This window comes from Camelus ferus, chromosome 4 (genome assembly GCF_009834535.1).
Source record: "Camelus ferus isolate YT-003-E chromosome 4, BCGSAC_Cfer_1.0, whole genome shotgun sequence".
In the NCBI taxonomy this organism is placed as follows: Eukaryota; Metazoa; Chordata; class Mammalia; order Artiodactyla; family Camelidae; genus Camelus; species Camelus ferus.
In genome coordinates, this window is record NC_045699.1 from 33714881 (window position 1) to 33737007 (window position 22127).

Consider the following 22127-nt stretch of genomic DNA (forward strand, 5'->3'; position numbering starts at 1 on the left):
GCTGCTGTCCAGTTTTCCCAACACCATTTGCTGAAGAGACTGTCTTTATTCCATTGTATATTCTTGCTTCCTTTGTCGAAGATGAGTTGACCAAAAGTTTGTGGGTTCATTTCTGGGCTCTCTATTCTGTTCCATTGGTCTATATGTCTGTTTTTGTACCAATGCCATGCTGTCTTGATGACTGTGGCTCTATAGTATTATCTGAAGTCTGGGAGGTTATTCCTCCAGCCTCTTTCTTTCTCTTCAGTGATGCTTTGGCAATTCTAGGTCTTTGATGGTTCCATATAAATTTTATTATGATTTGTTCTAGTTCTGTGAAATATGTCCTGGGTAATTTGATAGGAATTGCATTGAATCTGTAGATTGCCTTGGGCAGTGTGACCATTTTAACAATATTGATTCTTCCAATCCAAGAGCATGGGGTATCTTTCCATTTTTTAAAGTCTTCTTTAATTTCCTTCATCAATGGTTTATAGTTTTCTGTGTATCATTCTTTCACCTCCTTGGTTAGATTTATTCCCAGATATTTTATTACTTTGGGTGCTATTTTAAAGGGGATTGTTTCCTTACTTTCTTTTTCTGTTGATTCATCATTAGTGTAAAGAAATGCAACTGATTTTTGAACGTTAATCTTGTAACCTGCTACCTTGCTGAATTCTTCAATCAGCTCTAGTAGTTTTTGTGTGGACCTTTTAGGGTTTTCTATATATAGTAACATGTCTTTGGCATATAGTGACACTTTTACCTCTCCTTTTCCAATTTGGATCCCTTTTATTTCTCTGTCTTGCCTGATTGCTGTGGCTAGGACTTCCAAGACTATGTTGGATAGGAGTGGCGATAGTGGGCATCCTTGTCTTGCCCCAGATTTTAGTGGGAAGCTTTTGAGTTTTTCACCATTGAATACTATGCTGGCTGTAGGTTTGTCATATATAGTAAAAGCATCATCTTTGATGTTCTAAGTATCTTTAGTGAATAAGAGACAGAATTGTAGGATTCTATAGAAACTAGTTAATAGAAATTAGCCTAAGCTAAGTATATGTTTAATCTTTGCACTTAGATTTCAGTTACTCACTGTCATTTGAACTGGAAATAATAGAGAAGTACCAAACTGTCTTAGTTAGCTTGGGCTGCTAAAACAGAGTAACACAGACTGGGTGACTTGCAAACAACAGAAATTTATTTCTCACAGTTCTGGTGCTGGAAGTCTGAGAGCAGGGTGCCAGCATGTTCAGGTTCTGCTGAGAACCTTCTTCCAGATTGTAGACTGCTGACTTCTCATTGTGTCCTCATATGGTGGAAAGAAGGCAAGGGAGCTCTCTCTGGTCCCTTTTAGAAGGGCACTAATTCCTTTTATAAGGACCCCACCTTCATAGCCCAGTTACCTCCCAAAGGCCCCACCTTCTAATACCATCACCCTGGGGGTTAGAATTTCAACATATGCTTTGAGATGGGGTGGGGGGATGTGCATTCAGTCCATTGCACAATCCTGTATGGTCAACTCTGTCTTTTAAGAAGCACAGTCTGTGTTGAAACCTAGTACAGACATAGACATATAAGTAATAAATACTTCCAAAAAATAAAGGTTTCATAGAACAATACTTAGCTATACATCTAGTATTTTCTGATATGTTGCATCCTGCTTCCAGCCTCCACCAAACACCAATCATAATCCACCAGATTGATTTTACTCCCCATTGATGGGCTAAGACCTGTGATTTGGAAAACATGAACCTGTTCTGTCGTCCCTTCCAGTGTAGACCGGAGGTGTGCGTTTACTGAGGAGCTGACCGTGACGGGACTCCTCATTCAGTGCTTGTTACTTCCCTTTGGGTTCATGGAGTGTTGTGAGTTAACAACTCCATTAGGCGCTCCCTGCAAAGTTTTCATTTCTGTCAAAAAATCACTGTGAGATTTGGAGAGTAGACATCTGATAGAACTTGGTGTTTGTTAGGGGAAAGTGACTCATAAAGCTGCCTTGTCTGTTACGCAGGGTACATAAGCTACAGTGATGAAACACGACCTTTAAACTGGGCATGGCTACATCTTATAATGCTCACCCTAAAGTTCATACTAATTTATTTTAGCAAGAACATAAATAGTACTGTAAGGGGCGGGGGGGGGGGGAATGCCGTCACTTTAAAAATATGTCAAGAACAATTTGACAGCATTTTTTTTCTGCCTGAAATTCATTGAGACATCAAGCCCACCAGTTTTAATTGGCCATTCAAGCGCAAAATGGAACTCTTGGCTACTCAGAACTTTAGGGCAAGCTGTTTTACTTCTAGAATAAATTTCCCTATTGCTAAGATTTTGCTTGTTTAAGAATCAAAATTTACTGTAGCCAATTTTTATGTAGAAAAATTCCCCAAAGTTGCCACAACCTTCCTGATTCTTTAAAAGATTAAGCAGCACAGAGGGTGTCTCTTATGCTATAATAACATGGTAGCTTTCAGATTCACTCAGGGATACAAGGCTCTTTGCCCCTGTACCAAATGGCCCCACTTTGCTATTTTTGAAAATCTTACCTGCCTTTTCTGGATTTTTTTTTTTTTTTTTTTTTTTGCCCACTTTCATCAGTGTTAACCCTTCACTGATTGTTTGCTGCTGAGAATCTGCTGTTATCTTGGAGGCTTGGTAACACCCAGTTATTTGAATTATGTTTCCCAAATAGATTTATCTTATGCATTGACTTGAAAATTTTTTTAAGAAGGAAAAAAAGTGGTTTTTGAGGGAGGGCCTCAAGCAAGAAGGCTTCCATTTTTTCTCATCGACTTAGTTCATTGGCCAATGAAGAGCATGTTTTTCATATGTCTTGTTTTTGGGCTGGTGAGATAAATAAAGTGCTGCCTTTTTAGGCTGAAATGTTCATGAGTACATTTTTATTTTTATAAAATATTTGCTTTTACTACATTATGGTCTAAGGCACACTTTCTTAGATTTTTTTCATTTAATTGAAACAGAAGTAGTTTGTGAGTGTTCTGGTGAGAGTTTCATTTTTAATATTTTATACCTTTAGAGGTTAAAGATTACCAAAGGCATTTCACATTGCATTTCTCCGTTTTCCGATGTCCATTTTCCATCGGAAAACTAAAATTAATACCTGCAATAAGACAAGTAAGGTGAAGGTAAGAAATTTAACTTACTTTTACAAAGTGATGTGAACCAGACTGTTCTTAGGCTTATGACTTCATGACTTGGAAACAAGCAGCAGTGTCATTTCTCTGGCAAGCTCTATTTAAATGATGCCCTTTTATTATTTACCCAAGACATGTGGTTTAGACAGGGTGGTGAAGATTTATGGAAAATGGGAAATCGGTCTCTCATGCTAAGGGTTAAGAGAGAAATATGACTTTTGTTTATGTTTGTTTATAGAAAATAGGAGAGAAATGCAGCTTTTAAGATTTTTATGGCATTGGGTGTCACTATTTAGTTTTGCCATTTCTCAGAAACTCACCTCTCTTACGTGACAATTTATAACGTGAACTTGATGCATCATCTCGTTTTGTGCAGACTATGTCTAAGGACCTGTCACTTCCCACATGTGCCAGAAGACTTTGCGCAGCATTTTAGAACCGAGTGTTAATTATCCAACACGTGTGCCTGGCAGCTTGAGATGGTCACCAGCACTCCTGGACGTTCCAGTTTTCTTTTCTTCATTGTCTGCCTCCTTCACTGAAAGTGAACTTGCACAAGGGGAGGGACTGTGTTCTGTTCTCTCCTGTATTCCCAGCACCTAGAAAAGTGTCCAATACAGATGACTCTCCATGTTTGTTGAATGAATGAATAAGTGATTTTCTTAAGCCACAACTGTCTTTTCTTCAACCTCCCAACTCCCCCTTCCTTTTCGAAAATGTTAACAGTCCAGCTTCTAGCCTTCCCACTGCTTCAGGTTACTTCCCCAGTGAGCAGTCTTGTTCATGGCCAAATTGTAGTCTTTTATCTCTCCCTGGCTTTTTGCCCTGTAACATTTAGAACAATTTAGTAATTCGTGCCTTTCCCTCTCTTAGCCATTTATCTGCTCTTGTGAGCCCAACTCTGACCTTTATGAAAAGAACCTATATTATGAAATCTATACTTGTGACCTGTCACCTTTTAAAACTTGGAATCCATCTCTCTTCCCAAATTCTAGATTTTCATCAAAGATACATTTTTTAACCTACTTTTGGAATTTTAGCAGACTTTTTATTTTGCTCATCTTTGTTTCTGTGCAGCTACCAAATCCTGAGGAATTTTTTAAAAATTCTCTTCCATTTTCACTTGTGTTTCCTGTATTAAATGCCTCTTACCTGAACTATTGGAGCAGCTTCCCAAACGGCTTCTATACCTCCCTTTCTCTCCCCCTTTAGTCAGTATAATACGTGCTACCAGAGGTTATAATTTCACCACTACCATGCCCACAACCCTTAGATGCTTTGCTCTGCCTGAAATCTAAATGCCTTGGTTTGGTCCGTCGACCATTCACAGTTTGGCCATAGTTGACTTTTCATCATCATCATTGTTGTTGTCACTGTTATGCTTGTAGGAGTGACAATAGCTACATTTCTTAAACTCTTACTCTGTACCAGGCACAGCACGTAAAAAGTCATGAAGTCATAAAGGTTCTGAGTGTGTTTTGGAGCTGTATTATCTGATAATGGGTTGGGTGGGTGTGGGTGGAAGGAAATCGGGCTGGAGGGGTGTGTTGGGGCCAGACCACGGACGTCTTGTCAGACGTGCTAAGGAGTTTCAACTTTTCTTCTATAGGCAGTGAGGCAACAACTGGAAGATTTTCATGGACCAGTGATGAACTCATGCTTTATGTTAGACCAGCAGCATGGGCTACAGTTCGGGAGATGAGTGAGATGGGAAAGGGACTGGAAACAGGGAGATGAGTTACGGGAGAAGATGTTACAAGAGAGATGATGGGGGCCTGAATTAAGGTAGTGAGGGTGGGGATGGGTGAGCAGATTTCAGGTTTAGGAGGGAGAACTGATAGGACTTGGTGACCACTTGCATGTGGATTTTGAGGGAATGGGAGAGGTAGATGATGATGACGGTTCTCTGGCTTTGGCTTGAGTAGCTGGAGAGATTAGAGAATGATGATCAACTGAGAGTACGGAGAAGAGGCAGCATATGTGTGGTGGCAGAGGCAGGAGGGCAGTGATGATGGGTCCAACTTTGAATGTGCACTTGAGATACCTGTGGGATATCTGGGTGGAGTGTGGCTATAAGGAGAGAGGTCTGTGATGGAGATGCTGGCTGTGTTATGGTCATGGATCTCTGGGTAGTGATTAAGCCATGGGAGTGGATGAGATTGGGATACCTGCAGGACATCCATATGGGAGATCTAGAAGGAAGCTGCATGAGTGTGGGGGTCAGGAGAGAGCTCATGATGGAGACAGTATTATGATCTCTCGCTAATGATTAAAGCCACTGAGACTTCCCTGGGAGGGTTTATAGATGAAGAAGAGAAAATGTGTGAGAACCAACATCATTTCCTGATCTTCATTTGTAGTTTCATTTCTTTATACCTTGGCTCATTCTATTTTTTTTTCTTACTGAATCTTTTCTTCTCTGTTTAAGGAAATGGTATCAGATTTTCATGACACCACATGTGTCCCCATGTTCTGGAAGGCTTCTCTGATCCCCACCCATGCCCAAGAGTGATTTGTCAGGCACACACTCACTTTGGCACTCTTGCTCTTACCACTGTCTTGGAACTTTCCCTCAAGGCTGACTTTTCATTTGTTCTCAGTTTATCTCTCCAAGCAGGCTCGCATCCTGATGACAGGGACCATGTCTTCTCCCACTTCATGTTTCCCACCCAGCCTAGCAGCTCCAGTGTCTTCTACACACAAGCTACTTCTGCTATTCTTTGATTATTTCTATCCTCCTTTCAAGGAATAAGGTGAACACCTCAAAGTTCTATAAGAATTTATAGCAGTTGAGGTACTTTGCACTAAATTGAAAGTACCCGCTTACAATATGTTTGCAAGAATGTTCTATTTCTCATTAAACAAACAAAAAACTTAATTAGCAAAAAAGAGCCACAAAACCAGTGCAGAATTCTTGTCATTGATCATTCTCACTATTTGAAACTTTCAGAGAAAGAGAATCTATCTTTTGGCAGCCCCCCTGCACCTACCATTGATTATCGCAAACAGAGTTTATCTCCAGGTTTCATTGGGTTGAACGTCCTGTGTTTGTAAGTAACATTTCATATGCATTCACACAGACTGAATCTGGGTGCAGTGAGAGATCTGGCCCTAGAAGCAGGGATTCTGGCTCATCTTGCCCCTCTTCTGACACTTTGATGACCTCTGGTCAAGTGGCTTGACCTCTTTTGTACCTTTTTGTTCTCACCCGTGGAATAAAAATCTGTGCACTGGCTCCTGGTTTAGTTCAAAGGCATGTTGTAAGGCTAAATGGAACGAAGGCCTTTGATGTCCTTGGAGCCAAAGCATCATTTGCATTAGAGGATTTATTTCGTAAGAATTAGAGAAGGAGTTCAGACTCCAGACTGCCACCCGTATAGCCCATGGGTAAGCAGATCTGAAGCAAAGGGTGTAGCGTCTCCTGTGATGAGAGTCCCATAAAAGGAGTCTCCTCCTCCATCCCCAAAGGCCAAGTGTGCAAAGTGGGACTCTTTAAAGTCTGTCTGATCAGTCCAGAATTTAAACACAGCCTCACCACAGATAAGGAGAGCAAGATACTTTTATCTTTCAAAAGAGATGGATCTTGGATGGGAAGATTTGTTGAAGAAAGCAAAACTCATGTTTCCTTGTTAAAAGGAATGATGGTCAATTAATCTGTAACAAAGGAGGTAAGAATACACAATGGAGAAAAGACAGTCTCTTCAATAAGTAGCTGGGAAAGCAGCTACGTGTGAAAGAATGAGATTAGAACATTTCCTCACACTGTATACAAAAATAAATTCAAAATGGATTCCCTAAATATAAGACCTGACACCATAAAACTCCTAGAAGAGAAAGTAGGCAGAACACTCTTTTGATGTAAATCGTAGCAATATTTTCTTGTATCTGTCTCCTAAGGTTAAAAAAAAAAGGCATTAGAAAACAAATGGGACCTAAGTAAACTTAAAAGCGTTTGCACAGCAGAAGAAATCATTGACAAAAGAAAAAGACAACCTACTGAATGGGAGAAAATATGTGCAGATGGTATGTCTGATAAGGGGTTAATATTCAAAATATATTAAGAAAAACAAACAAACAATTTGATTTAAAAAATGGGCCTAAGACCTGAATAGACATTTTTCCAAAGAAGACATACAGATGACCAACAGGGACATAAAAAGATGCTCAAGATCACTAATCATCAACAAAATGCAAATCAAAACTGAGTGAGCTATCACTTCACACCTGTCAGAATGGTTATCATCAAAAAGTCTACAAACTGCAAAGGTTGATGAGCATGTGCAGAAAAGGGAACCCTCTTACACTGTTAGTGGAAATGTAACATGGTACAGCCACTATGGAAAACAGTATGAAGTTTCCTCAAAAATCTAAAAATATGACTACCATAGGATCCAGCAATTCTACACCTGGGTATAAATAGCCAGACAAAAATGGAAACACTGATTTGAAAAGATAGATGCACCTCAGTGTTCATAGCAGCATTATTTACAATAGTCAAGGTATGGAACACCCAAATGTCCATCAACAGATAAATAGCTATAGAAGATGTAATATATATATGGTTGAATACTACTTAACCATAAAAAGGAATGAAATTCTGCCATTTGCAACAAAGTGGGTGCACCTAGAGAGTACTATGCTTAATGAAGTAAGTTGGACAGAGAAAGAGAAATGCTATATGTTATCACTTATATGTGGAATCTAAAAAATAAAATTGTATATAACAAAACAGAAACAGACTCTTATAGAACAAACTAGTGGTTACCAGTGGGGAGAGGGAAAGAGAAAGGGGTATGGGATTAAGAGACACAAGCTACTCTCTGTGAAATAGATAAGCAACAAGGATATATTGTACAGCATAGGGAAACATAGCCATTCTTTTGTAATAACTTTAAATGGAATATAATCTATAAAAATATTGAATCATTATGCTGCACACCTGAAACCAATATAATATTGTGAATCAACCATATTTCAATAAAAAAAGAAATGCTGGTAGGTAACAAATAATTCATGTGATATAGTCCAAACTAGAACATGATGCTTAATGTATTAAACAAGTTCATTACTTTTTCAGTTTAGATTGACTGGTATGTGGTGGCCATTATTACATTCAGTGCTGTGCCTCACATACAAAGATGATCAGTGTTTCAATTAATGCCTATTTAGATGGAATAACAGAACTTAGAAGTAATCCAGGAAGCATTTTTAACCCCTGTGGAATTTTTAAGGATGATTGAGCTTAGTTAGACATTCCTCAAATGCTAATAGAAACTTCAGTTAATAATAGAAATATTTATAGTCCAATGACATGTATCAAATGGGAAAGTACTTTGACTGGAGTTACTGACATAAATACCTGATCAAAAATGAGGGGAACTCACAGAATTTAACGTCATTGACATAGGGATCACAACATTGGATCCGTAGTAAGAGACTGAAATCTTAATTCCTTTCTTAGCTTGACTGTAAGCATAGTGGAACTAATTATAATCATATGTGTGCTTTTCTCAGTTTTCTGCTCTTAGAGTCAGACTGTGGACTAAGTATAGTGGACTTGTTTATGGTTGTAGGCTAGATTGCATATGGTAGCAACCTCACACAAAGTAACAGTGTAGCTGACAGAAGGTGAGATGTGGAAGCAGAGAGGAAAGGGTTAAATGTTCGAATATTTTCACCTCTGAAGATGGGGATTAAGATATAGTTGTTAAAAGTTGGTAGAATTCTGGAGTTGTGTCATCATGCATTCCCGTTGGTGGCATATGAGAGTTCCAGTTGCTCCACATCTTCATCAACACTTGATATGGTTAGTCTTTTTCATTTTAGATATTCTAATAGGTGTATAGTGGTAGCTCATTGTGGTTTTAAATTATGCTTCCCTCATGGTTAATGGTGTTGAGCATCTTCTCATATGTTTATTTGTCATCCTTATCTGTTCTTTGGCGAGGTATTAAACTCATGTATTCATCCTAGTAACTTTTTGTAACATGCATAAAAGTTTTTACATAGGCAGTCATGTTGTCTGTGAATAAAGACAGTTTAAAAAAAGTTGATAGAAACGAAGACTTGAGTACATAAAATTGCAAAGGTAAAAAAATTAAATAAAATAAAATAAAATAGCAATGGTAATGAACAGAGGAATTAAAACAATGATGTATTATTAAACTTTGGTTGGAAACTAGGGCAGTATGAGGAAAGTATCTGGTATGAATCAAGAACAAGAGATTTGAGCATTGTATCAAGAGTTGTAGAGATAACCACCAAGAGACCAAAACAGAAAATTTTAAGAATGGTTGCCTTGGGGGAATTGAACTAATAACAGGAATAGGAAAATCAAGAAATGGTTACCCTTGTGAGGTTCTCTATATCATTTGATATATTACCTTATACACGTATTTCCTTGGTAAAATAAAATCGTTGGTGTATTGGTCATTAGAACAAAGATAAAAAGCAACATGAAGTAACTAAAATAGGTTAGAGGAAAAGAGCTGAATATTATAAAATGAGAAATACTGGGGAAATAGTCTCTGTTTAGAAGCCGTGTAAGGGAAAGAGGGGCCCTAAAATGACAGTCATTGCTGATAAGTACTTAGCACTTATTGGACACCTGCTACATTCCAGGTACTTCTAAACAATAAACAGGCATTAACTTATTTAATATTCATAGAAATCTGAGAAATTGGTACTGTTGTCATCGTTTGGTACGTGAAGAAACTGTAGAGCAGAGATATACGTGTGTTATACAAGGCCACTCAGCCAGGTTTCAAAGCCAGGCGGTCCAGAGACAGAGCCATCTCTCATAGCGATGATACTCTGTGATGTCTCGTGGAAGGAAGAGGGGTATCATGCCCCAAAGTGCATACAGTGCGTGCTCCTTAATCCTAAGATGACTTGTTCTCTGAGGCTGTCTTTTAAAGAAATACTTACCTTTAGTTCACTCATAATTCAACAGCCATTTAAGTATCTATTAACATGGTTCTAGGTACTAGGATTATTCCATTTGAGTGAGGGAGGCCAGTAATGAAGACAAATACATGTATAATTTAAGATTCACAGAGAACAAATAAAGCAGATAAGGAGCAGAGTGATGGTACTGCTGGTGGAAGACCATTATTTTAGAGAGCGAGGTCAGGGAGGTCCTGTCTGAGGGGACCACACGTGAACATTATCTTAGCTTAAGCTGCTGTAACAGATACGCCACAGGCTGGGTGGCGTAAACAGCGAACGTTTATGAAAGTCCCAGCTGATGTGGTATCTGGTGAGGGCCTGCTTCCTGGTTTGCAAATGGCCTTCTCATTTGAAGGGAAGCGGAGAGAGAGAGGAAGCAAGCTCTCTCATGTCTCTCCTGATAAGGGCACTAATCCCATTCACCAGGATTCCACCCTCATAACTCAGTTACCTCACAAAGGCCCTGCCGCCTAATATCATCATATTGGGGGTTAGAATTTCAACACAGGAGTGGGGGGAGGGGAACACAAACATTTAGTCCATAACAAACATAGATCTAAATGAAGTAGAGAAGTGAACTATTTAGTATCTGTTGAGTTACACTGATGGGACAAGCATTCCAGGCAGAAGGAATAGTAAGTGCAGAGCTCTGATCCAGAGCTCCTTTGGCCTGTTCGAGGAACCGTACAAATGGCCAGAGCTGAGGGAGTGGAGGGGAATATTTGGAGCCAAGGCAAGTAGAGCGTCATAAACCTGATGGTGACTTTAATTTTCAGTGTGATGAGAAGCCAGTAGAGGGTTGAGACGGGGGAAGGGATAGGACATTAATGAGAACTTCCTGCACTGGCTCTCGTGAAGAGCTAGTCTCTCAAGAAGAGTTTTGAAGCTGAGAGCATCTTGTTGACCCGTGAAGGTTTGAAGGAATGAATTGCTAGGAGAGTCAAGTCCTCTGTGAACAAGGAAAGGTGTCTGTGTTCACCATACTTCATGGTAATTTGTTGGCTAGGATACGAGTTAAATTGTGGCTCCTCGGAGATGCTAATTCATGGCAGTGTTACTGTTTGCTTCCCATGTTCAATGAAGCTCATATGTTTAACCACCATTAAAAAAAATCATCTTTCTTAGCTATAAGTAATTGCAAGGATACATTCGAGAACTAGTGTGGAGGTGGTACATAAGGAGAGAGAAGGAATTTCGAAGGAAAATTTTAACTTGATTTTAAAATATTTGAATAAATGGAGATACTAAATATCTAAATATATTAATCTTTATAATATTTATGTTAAAAAACTTTTTTATTTGCTTACTCAAGTTATACATATTTTAAAATAAGTGTTCATTAAAGAATAAGTGTAACTTCCTAATTTCTGTTATGTATAGCAAGGTATATCTTGATTTATTTCTGGGAGATACTAAAAATCTCTAGTCTAATTGACTTATCCAAAATGTAAAAAGAAGATAATTTCTTAATATGTTTAATCATTTTAAGAAATTATAACATGAATACGTTTTAAAATGAAATGGGGAAAATATATGCACCCACACACATATATATAAAGGTTAGTGAGCAGAATATATAAGCCATATATATAGTTATGTTACAGCTAGTCTTTATTTGGATAAATGGCCAAAGGTTAAGTATTATCATTTTTACAACACAAGAAAAACCAGTGTGTGCAAAAGTGCATAGTAATGATGAAAGAAATACAACCGGAGGTAAACTGAGATTTAAAAAATTAATTAAAATAAGTTACAGGGTTGGTATGGCTGTGTAGAATTGGAAATATTTGCACATGATTGGTAGCATTGGAATTGGTACATGCTCCCTGAAAGGTATCAGCAACATTTAACAAAAGCCATAATAGTGAACATATCCTTTGATTCAGTAATTTTTCTTTCCAGAGGAGAAAAAAATCAAAGGAGAGAAAAAAATCTTTTTAGAACAATGTTAATTTTAATAATGAAAGACTAAAAATAACTTCATTATCTAAAATTTTGGGAAACGGTTAAATGAACCATAATAGCTCATAACAGATAAAATACTATGAAAAAGCCTATGTAAAATAACGAAAAAATACAATATTAGGAAAGACGGTTTATAAATCAGGTACGCTGATGAGGATGAGAAGGCATGGAGTACTTTGTACAATGTGCTTTGATTTTGTTCACCTTTTTCGTGGGTGTTTGGTTGGCTGTTTATGATATGAAGAATTTAAGAGAATATAGTTCACATAAGAAAGGGTATCATAAGATGTAGAAAATAATATTCAGGGTCAGCAAGATTCCGAGCCTCTGATACCAGATTCAGGAACTGGGACACCAGTGACAGTCCACTCTGTGCTTCCAGTAAAGGTGAGGATGACGCAGTTGAAGGAATACCCAAGACTATTTGGAACGAACATGGATTCCCAAAAAGTGAGCCATATCAGCAGATGAAATTTATTTTGGGGTTAAAATTTTACTTCAGAAGGTTTTAGATCTATTATCATAACTCATATCCAATTACATTTTTAAAAAAACATTTTTATTGAAGTGTGGTTGATTTACAGTGTTAATTTCAGGTGTACAGCAAAGTGATTCAGTTATACCTATACATACATGTGTATACTTTCTTTTCAGACTATTTTCCATTGTATATTATTACAAGAAATTGAATATAGTTCCCTGTGCTATACGGTAGGTCCTTGTTGTTTATCTATTTTATATATAGTAATGTAGGTCTGTTAATCCCTAACCCCTAATTTTATCTCTCTCCACCCTTTCCCCTTTAGTAACCATAGTTTATTTTCTATGTCTGTGAGTCTGTTTTTGGTATGCAAATAGAATTTATATCATTTTTTCAAAGATTCCACATATAAGTGATATCATATGATATTTGTCTTTCTCTGTCTCACTTACTTCACTCAATATGATAATCTCTAAGTCCATCCGTGCTACTCCAATTAAATTTTTAATTCCATAAATAAAAACAAATTTCCCTATTGTTAACCCACATCACACTTTATCATATACAACTAAGTTCCAGAAAAGCGGAGAATTTCAGTAAGCCCACAGGAGTCATCGTAATGGAATTTGACCTTGACTATGTTGGAAAATAAACTCCTGAGCTTGTCACATCAGATTATACTGGAACAGGGCAATGAATTCCAAGGATTTCATTGGGTCCCTGAAATGGGTCTCACCCACTTTATGTATACATTAGCTATGAATACAAAGCAACTAGAATAAAAACAGAAAAAGGAATAATGGATTTCCTGATTGTTTTGAATTCAGGATGTTACTCCAATGTATCTCCTCTTTTCATGAGGAGGGATTATCCCTGAGGTGGGCCCAGACTAGGGCACTTCCCTTGCAGTCTTAGTTGAAAGCTGCTTCTCCTCACCCTTCAATCATTAACAAGGAAACAGATAGGACCTCCATTGTCATCACTGCTAAGGAAAGTTACCTTTAGCACAAGCCTATGGGTCCTTTTTAATATGTGTGATAGTTTCAGTTTCAAGGGTCATGGGTCACGTTTAAGTGCTGCTTTAGAATCTCAGAGGCTGTTCTAGAACTCTTTTTTTTTTTAATTGAAGTAGTCAGTTTACAATGTTGTGTCAGTTTCTGGTGTACAGCGTATTTCAGTCATACATGAGCATATGTGTATTCGTTTTCATATTCTTTTTCATTATAGGTTACAATAATATATAGAACTCTTGGTGACTAAAAGTTGTAGTATTTCAGTGTAACATCAGTGTAGGAATATCTGTTCCACCAAAATGCTACTCCTGGTGTCCGGATAGGATGTGCACGTTTTGTATGGGGAGAGGTGAACCTGACGCTGCGTTGTGTACAGTGGACAGGGTCTGAGATCATCCAACATCCTTGTCTGCTAACAAAGAACTGGCTCTAAGATGGGCCTGATGGTGTCCACTTCAATGGATTCTTGAAAGCATTAACTAATATAAAGGAGTGCTAGTAACAGGAACTAAGTAAATGTGACTTCCTTTCACTTTTTTATCTGCAAAGCGTTTTGTAAGGTGCTGAGGACAAAAGGGTAACAGAGCGAGGGGGTGGGATGGGGAGGCAGTAGTAAAACCAGATGAGCGGTCCTTGCCCTCAAGGAATTTATAATAGGGGAGCCAGGCAGACATGCTTAATTAGGGGAAAGATGATGCAGTTAAAAGAAGGGTGGCAAAGTGCTGAATGTGGTTTGAGTTAAAGCCTGCCTCAGGGTTCCAGATTAAACCTCTGAGGTTGTAGTGTGTGATGGTGGTTCTCTCCAGATTTGAAGATGGGCTGGTGCATGGGGCTGCCACAGCTATGAAATTATTCTGAGAGTCACGCTTTAAAGAAGAGGTAGTGCTGGAATTATGCTCTTTGCTTTTAAATATTGCCTGCTTTTCACTGTATTTCAGGAAGTAGTTCAGAATCAGCAAATTGCAATCCTTTTGATTAGAGGCGTGAAAGGCTGGGAAGCGAGGGACATGACTTGCGGCTCCTTCTGCCCATCTTCATCTTCCAGGGGCTCCTGCTTTTCTACCCGAGTGCCCTTAGTGGGGTTCCTGTGACTAGTCCCAAGGTAGAAGCTCTTGAAGCCTTTGTGACAATGGAGCAAATAGTGAGGTAGAGGAGATAAGCATTTTATTTATACTTCTCTGATGGGACTGGTGTGTATTTTCAGTTATTTGCAGGCCTGTCTTGTCTTTCCTGCTGCACTGAAAGTTCCTTGAGGGCAGAAGGGTCTCTTGTTTATTTTTCAATAAATGAAACTTGTCCAAAGCAGTTCCCTTTATCCCCAAGTCTTACTGACTGAATTACATGGATCACTGTTACTTTATAGTGCTGTTCAAGATGTATCTGGAGCTCTGTATTCATCTGGTGTTTGGCTTACCTGGGATTCAAGGAAATTCATTCTCTCACCGTTTCTAAGTTACACCCTGCTAACATCTTCCCTTCTGTCTACATGAGGATCAGCCACAATATGTTTTAGTCTTCATTCATATTTTTGGGGGGAAATTCAGAACTATGGCTACATACTGTTTGTGAAAAGGACATCACAAGAGGAGGCACTGGTCCCAAATCTGATAGCTAAACCAGACATGTGGGTCTGGTAACAGAAGCTAGTGGGGCCCAAAAGAGAAGTAATTAACACATATAACAGATGGAGGAAGGGCAGTGTTTTCCCTAGGCAAGGCTTTCTGGGAGCGCCCAGAGCTAGGTAGCAGCTGGCATGAGGGCGATGGCAAGAACCAGGCAGAGTAGAGAGGTCCGTCTGTCCCTTAGGCAAAGCCTGGTCATCCTTTGTTGGGTGGAGTGGGCTTTATCTTTGATTGCTGGCACAGTGTACCGGCATCTTTTAAAAGCTCATCATCTGGTGGTGCTGCTGGTGATGATGATGAAAAATTTGGAGCCTTACACCAATTCTGATGCTTCGCACCTTCTGAGGAGTTCAGCACCATCTTCCTCCAGTAGAAAGGACAGTGGTTTAATTTAGCTGTGGGCCACAGGGGGACTGTGAATACTCATATACTTGTGTAATTGAATTGGTGATAACTTACTTTTAGAACTCTCCTAAGAAGCTGATCATCCAACCACAAAATTGCCAGTGGGAAATGAGAAGCAGATGGCGAAAGAGGACCTTGCTGTGTGTCCTCGTGCTCACGCGGCTTGGCGCTGGGCACTGGTTACTTACCTAGCACGGTGCCCTGTCTCTTCCTGGTTTCCTCAAAGCATATGAGCCAGCCTGGCATTGCAGTGGGAGCTGGAGCAGGCTTGCATGTTTTGTTTTCCTCTGTTCATTCCGTGTCTGTCAGTCCTCCTGACAGGTTCGTGTGTGAAGAAGGATGGCTAACCAGAGTGTTGCCCAAAGAATTTTGTTCTGGTGCTGTCTCCATTGAGTGCTTTTGCCTGCGTTGTATACAAACTCTACATGACTTTTACATTTTGGTGATGGGGTTGGCGGGGGCGCGGGGACAGTTGAATAAAAATGTTCTCGGCCAACATGGGGCCCACAGACCAAGCATTTTTAATCTGCCTTCTGATATCACTACGTATTGAAATACCTAGACTCCATAAAAGATCACTTAACTAGGCAGTATTTATTAGGAGGCAGTGAATTGCACCATGATGGTTAAGAGCTTGAATTTGAGTTCAAATTCTGTCCCTGCAACTTTCATGTGACCCTAGAAGTCACTCCTTTATTCCTCAGTGTTCTCAGCTATAAAATGGGGGTAATTATGTGCCTACTGCATTGTTGGCAGATTAAGCACTTAGTGGCAAGCACTCAAATATTTGCTGATGTTTACTGGACAGTTTGGTCAGTGCACAGAGTGTATATGAAAAGTAGGTGAAGGTCTCTCAGGTGAGGAGCTTGCAGTGTAGTTGAGGAGATAACACTCAGAAGACAACCAATGGGATTAAGAATGCAAAGTGAGTAAGATGGGGTTTAGGAGAGTTCAGAGAAGGGGAAGATCACTCCTGTGTGGGAGGCACACAGGGTTAATGAAGCTGGAAGAAACAAGAGAATAGGGAAATGGCCTGGATGGGAGGGAAGGACAGCAAGAACAAAGACTCAAAGCTTCCCCCATTGCATCTCCACCACTTGGTTAGGAGCTTAGCCAGTGAGGACTGGTGGTACCAGGCAGGTGAGTCCAGAATGTGCCTGAAGGACCAGATGGAGAAGGTCCGGCTCCCTTCCCCCATGCTTCTTTTCTTTAATGTAGAGATTGATACTTGCTCCCATGGCTACCTGCCCAAATGGTCCTGAGACTCCCAGGGATGGAACTTTCTCTCCCATCCGTGGAAGAGAAGAGGAGAAACATAATTGATAAAGAGGGAGGAACACGCTTACCTATAAATCTACAATCTGATGGAGGAACCATTCTGCAGAGCATTTGGTGAAGTTAAAAGGGAAAAAAACAAAACATCAGTTTGATTGTCATGGGGACATTCTGCTAACCAGACAGATGGAGGCCAAGGCTGATGATACCTTGTCGACACAAACTGCAAAACTGGAGGATGCAGTAGGAGATGGCTTCTGCTGGCTGGGTAATTGGGCTAAAAAAAAAAAAAATCTAATTCCTTTTGACCTTTTTTGGATCACATCTCAGAATAAAACAAAGGAAGTTGTTATATTGGACTTAACCTCTAAAGAAGAATTACTTCATGAGGTAGAAGATGGAGGAGCCTTTGAAGACAGTGGTCATGATCTCCTGGACTTATTTTTAATGCATTTTTAATTTTAGAACATTCTTAGATTTAGAGAACTCTCAAGAATATAGTTCAGAGGATTCTCATGTACTTCACACCCAGTTTTCCCTGTGACTCTCTCACACTAGTATGGTATATTTGTCCCAATTCATGAACCAATATTGATACATTATAATTAACTAAAGTCCACACTTTATTCACACTTACTGTTCTTCCTTACTATTTTTTTGGTCATCTCATCTGGGCTGCTACATTACGTCTTGTCATGTCTCCCTAGGCTCCTACTGGTTGTTTCTCAGATTTTCCTTGTTTTTGATGACCTTGACCATTTTGAGAATTACTGTCAGGTGGTTTATAGAATATCCCTAGGTTGACGTTTGTCTAATGTTTTTCTCATGATGAGAGTGGGGTGATGGGTCTTGGGGAGATAAAGTGCCTTTCTCCTCATATCTAGGGGACATCCTAGTCAAACGATATCACTGTTGCTGTTGGTCTTAATTACCTGGCTGAAGTAGTGCTTGCCTGGCTTCCCCACAGTGACGTCACTCTTTTCCTTCCCCTCCATTTCCATACTGGACTCTTTGGAAGGAGGTCACTATGTGCAGCTCACACTTAAAGAGTAGAGAGTTGTGTTCCTCTTCTTTTAAGGAGGAGTCTCTAGAAAACCATGTGGAAATTTTCCACATGGGAGATTTGTCTCTTCTCCATTTGTTTATTTCTTCAACCCTCTATTTATATGGACTCATATTTGTTGTACTTTGGGTTACAGTCCCATACTACTTTATTTTCTGACTCAGATGGTTCCAGCTTTGACTCCTTTTCTGTTTCGTCTTGCAGTCAGCCCCCGTGTCCCTTGATGCACCACCATACTCTCTGAACATTACAAGATGCTCCTGACTCATCTGACGTATTTCCTATCTTAGATCTCTGGGAATTTGTAAGCATGGAGAAAAAACTTGTCATAAGACATGTTGCCAGGGCTTTAGAAAAGCAAATTTTAAAACATTCAGTGGAAATACATTGGATCCCATGGCTTTGAGGGATATGTGACTCAGAGGAGATGAGAGTTTCTGAAAAATGAAATTCTGTTCACACAGTGATGAAACTTCATGAGAGATGGGAGACAGCATCTAAAGGCACTAATGTGGCTTCAGAGGACACTTTAGGATTAGTTCGGATTTTTAAAAGGCATGCACAGAAGATGTGCGATTGAACTCAGAGTTTCTAAAAATAGCATCATCAAAAGTGACTTAGCTAGTTTGTTAAACCAATGTGACGACTGCACTAAATGAAGTTATTAGTGTGGGTTCACCTTTCAACCAGCTCTATTAAAGTGGGAGCTCTTTTCATTTCTCTGAAGTTATCTCTAATCTTAATTCATTCACTCAACAAATATGTATTGACCATCTACCACATGAGCTTATCTAGGTCTGGGGACGTATCAGTGACTGAAGCTGGCAAAGTCTGTGCCCTCGTGGAGTTTACACTCCAGGGCAGAGAGATGGGTAACAAGTAGGGGTTTTTTAGTATGACATGGTAATAGATGCTGTAGAGAAAAGTAAAGCAGGAATAGGGGACTGAGGAGTTGTGGGGCAGGGCGATGGGACTGTCATTTAATATAAGGTAGCCAAGGAAAGCCTCTTCATAAGGCAGTGACATTTAAGTAGAAAGTGGAGAGAAGCAAGGCAATGAATCATCAAAATTCAAATGGCGTACTATAGACACTACACACTTAGACATGCACACATTGAAAAGGTTCAACCTAGCCAATGAAGAAATTAACAAACACAAAACATAATTTTATAACAAACCAAGGACACACATCTTTTAAGAGCTAAAAGGCAATGCTCCTGAGGTTGTAGGGAAACAGACACACTCAGATATTTACCAATGATGTAACTATGTGTTTGGAGAGCAAATATATAAGATTTTCTTGCCCTTTGTTCCAGGAAACCTATACCTGGATGTTTAGTACTTGGGGCAGCAGGAACAGTGAGTGCAAAAAGTACAAAGGAGTGTGCTTCGTATGTTCCAGGAATAGCAAGGTGGCAGGGTAAGGCTGGAGTGGCGTCAGCAAGACTGAAAGTAGTAAACGCGAAGGCCAGAGAGATGGGGTGAGTGTGGGCAGACCGTGCCTGGCCGGGGAAGGGGGGGGTGTCTTGCACATTTTCGGGGATGCCAGTCACGTAAAGTGTGTGTGAGTGGCTCTCCCCAGAGCTCTGCACTGCTGAGGACCTGGGCTCTGTAGAGCTTTCTTGGGACTTGGGCTCTTCCTCTGAGGAGAAAGGAACTATTGGAGGGTTTTGAGAAGAGGAATGAGGGAATCTGGTTTCATATTTATAAAGGACCACTCTGACTGCTCAGGGTGCTAGGGGCTCAAGGGCAGAAGCGGGGACACCAGTTAAAAGGTCTCTTCATCTGTTAGCAGATTTTCCTCCTAATCTAGGAATCTTGATCTGTTTTTCTGTATATTTTACATAGTAGTAATTGTGTACAGGTTTTACATCTACATATGTTACTTTCTCTCTTATTGCTATGCAGTCCTCAGATTTCTCCTGCTGCTGTAAAATATTACCTCAGATTTAGTGACCAGAAAAGAAGCACATTTATTGTCTTATCATTCTGGAGGTCAGAATTCCTAAAATTAAGGTGTTGGAAGGGTGGTGTTCCTTCTGGAAGCTCTAGGGGAGGCTCTGTTGCGTTGCCTTTTCCAGCTTCTGGAGGTACCCGTACCATTTGATTCATGGCCCCTTCCTGTATCTTCAAAGCCAGTAGCGTAGCATCCGCACATCTCTCTTCCCCCGCTCTGCCCCTCTTCAGTCTCTGTCTCTCACCTCTGCTTCTGTCCTCACGTCTCCTTCTCTGACTCTGACCCTTGAGATTACATTAAGCCCACCTGGATAATTGAGGATAACCTCCCATCTCAAAATCCTTAATTTAATCACATCTGGAACTTTCCTTTTACCATGTAAAGTAGCATATTCACAAGTTCTGGGAGCAGGACGCGCATGTCTTTGTTCTGGGTCAAGGGGGGTGGGGGGTAGCAGGAAGGCATTATGCCGCCAACTACAGTTGGTATTTTGTGGTTCACTTAACCATTGCCATTGTTGGATTCTTAGACTATATCCAGTTTGGGCTATTATGAGATTCCTAAAGAGGTATTCGGATACTTGGACCTTCTTTCCTTTTGTAATGTGTCCCTTAAGATAAACGTGCAGGTGTAGGGTTTCTGGAGCAAAGGACATGAACATCTCATGATATATTTGCTTTCTAAATACATAGTTGCATTATTGGTAAATATATGAGTATGTCCATTTCCCTACAACCTCATCAGCATTGCTTTTATCACTTAAAAGGTACATTTTATTGGTTTACTGTAAAATAGCATTTTGTTGTTGTGTTCATTTCATTCCTTTACTGGCTCGGTTGAACATTTTTGGTGTGTGTGTGTGTGTGTGTGTCTCAGTGTGTGGTATGTGTGGTATGTCATTTGTACTTTGAGAATAGTGTTTTAGTTTGTTTTGCTTTTTAGTTGTGTATGGAGCTAGAAGAATAGAGACAGAGATGGACTTTAGTGAATAAGGCTGGTGTCAATATATGAAGTATACAGAACTATTTTGTTTTCACTTACCCATTAAAGAGAATGGTCTTCAAAATGAAAAAGAATTAAAAGGAATTTAGAAGACAGTGAAAGATCATCTGGGTAATTTGAATGAGTTCACATCTCTAGGGCATGCTAGATTATATCTCAGAGTGTTGAAAGACTTAGTAGATACCATCTCTCAAGTCCCTGCCAGTGATTGTTGAGTAAATCTTGGAGAGTGGGAGAAGTTCCGGAAGCCCCGAGACATGCAGATGTTCTGTAGAGCTTTTGAAAAAGTTGAATTCCTAAAACTATCAAGGTAGAAATGCTCCCTTGAAAAAATTCTGAATTGTCATTGTATAAATGATTTATGAGCCTGTAGAAGGCATTGCATTGACCCCTAGGAACCAGCATAATTTTACTAACATGGAGTGACTTTTTTTTTTTAGATAAAGGTTTTAGATGAATAGAGGAAGAGAATGACATAGACATTGTGAAGCACTTGACAAAAATCTCTCACAGTTCTCCTTAGGCGCATGATAGGGGGAAGTTGGAGGATGATGGAATAATTAAATTCACAGCGGACTCTTTTCATATGCCATAGCATAATTAACGGCTGAAGTGTCAGCCTGGAAAGAAGTTTCTACTGTCAGAACTATTTTTTCTTTGATCCCCAAAGTAAAAAAGATCCTTAAAACTTGGATAGAAATCTGTTAAAAGTCATATGTTTTATGGGATTGATGATGCAAAGTTCAGTGGGTTAGCTAAACCCAGAGAATAAGGCGTCACACTATGAAATCAGTATCCACCAACTATGAAGATGGGCCAAGCCCAACTAGATAGATTTATTAGAAATGATGAGAATTTTTTAAAAACTGAGGTTTTTAGAACTGAAACTGCAGTTCACTTTCTTCTTTGTTTGGCTTTCCTGAATATCCCCCCAATTTAAGATGAAAGCAGTAGTACTTGTATGGTGAAAATGATTATTTCATGTTTAGTTCATGTTTGGTGGGAGAATGGTGGGTCCACCTATACATGGTTGATATAAGAACAAAGTATAATATAAAAATTGCTGGAATGAGAGGAAAGGACCTGGGTGCTAACCCTGGCCCTGCCATCAACTTGTCGTCAGCTTGGGCAAGCAGTTGGCATCGCCTTTCTGGGTCCTAGTTTTCTTATCTGAAGGTTGGGGATGGCAAAGGGTGGGGGAAGCTAATCATTTTGCCCCATTCCCGCCCTCATGTTGTATCAGAATGTTACGAGTTCATCCT

At 39.6% G+C, this 22127-nt stretch overlaps 1 protein-coding gene across 3 annotated transcripts in view; it reads left to right on the forward strand.

Annotated features, from left to right (window-relative positions):
* The window catches only part of PIP5K1B (phosphatidylinositol-4-phosphate 5-kinase type 1 beta), a 283779-nt gene that overhangs the window by 10044 nt on the left and 251608 nt on the right, over positions 1 to 22127 (forward strand). The window contains exon 1 of one of the 3 annotated variants that reach the window (XM_032477798.1): positions 19353 to 19387. The exons of the other annotated variants lie outside the window; for them this stretch is intronic. The gene's annotated coding sequence lies outside the window, so the exon portion shown is untranslated. Of the gene's footprint in view, positions 1 to 19352; positions 19388 to 22127 lie in introns of those variants that run through there. 3 annotated transcript variants of the gene reach the window in all.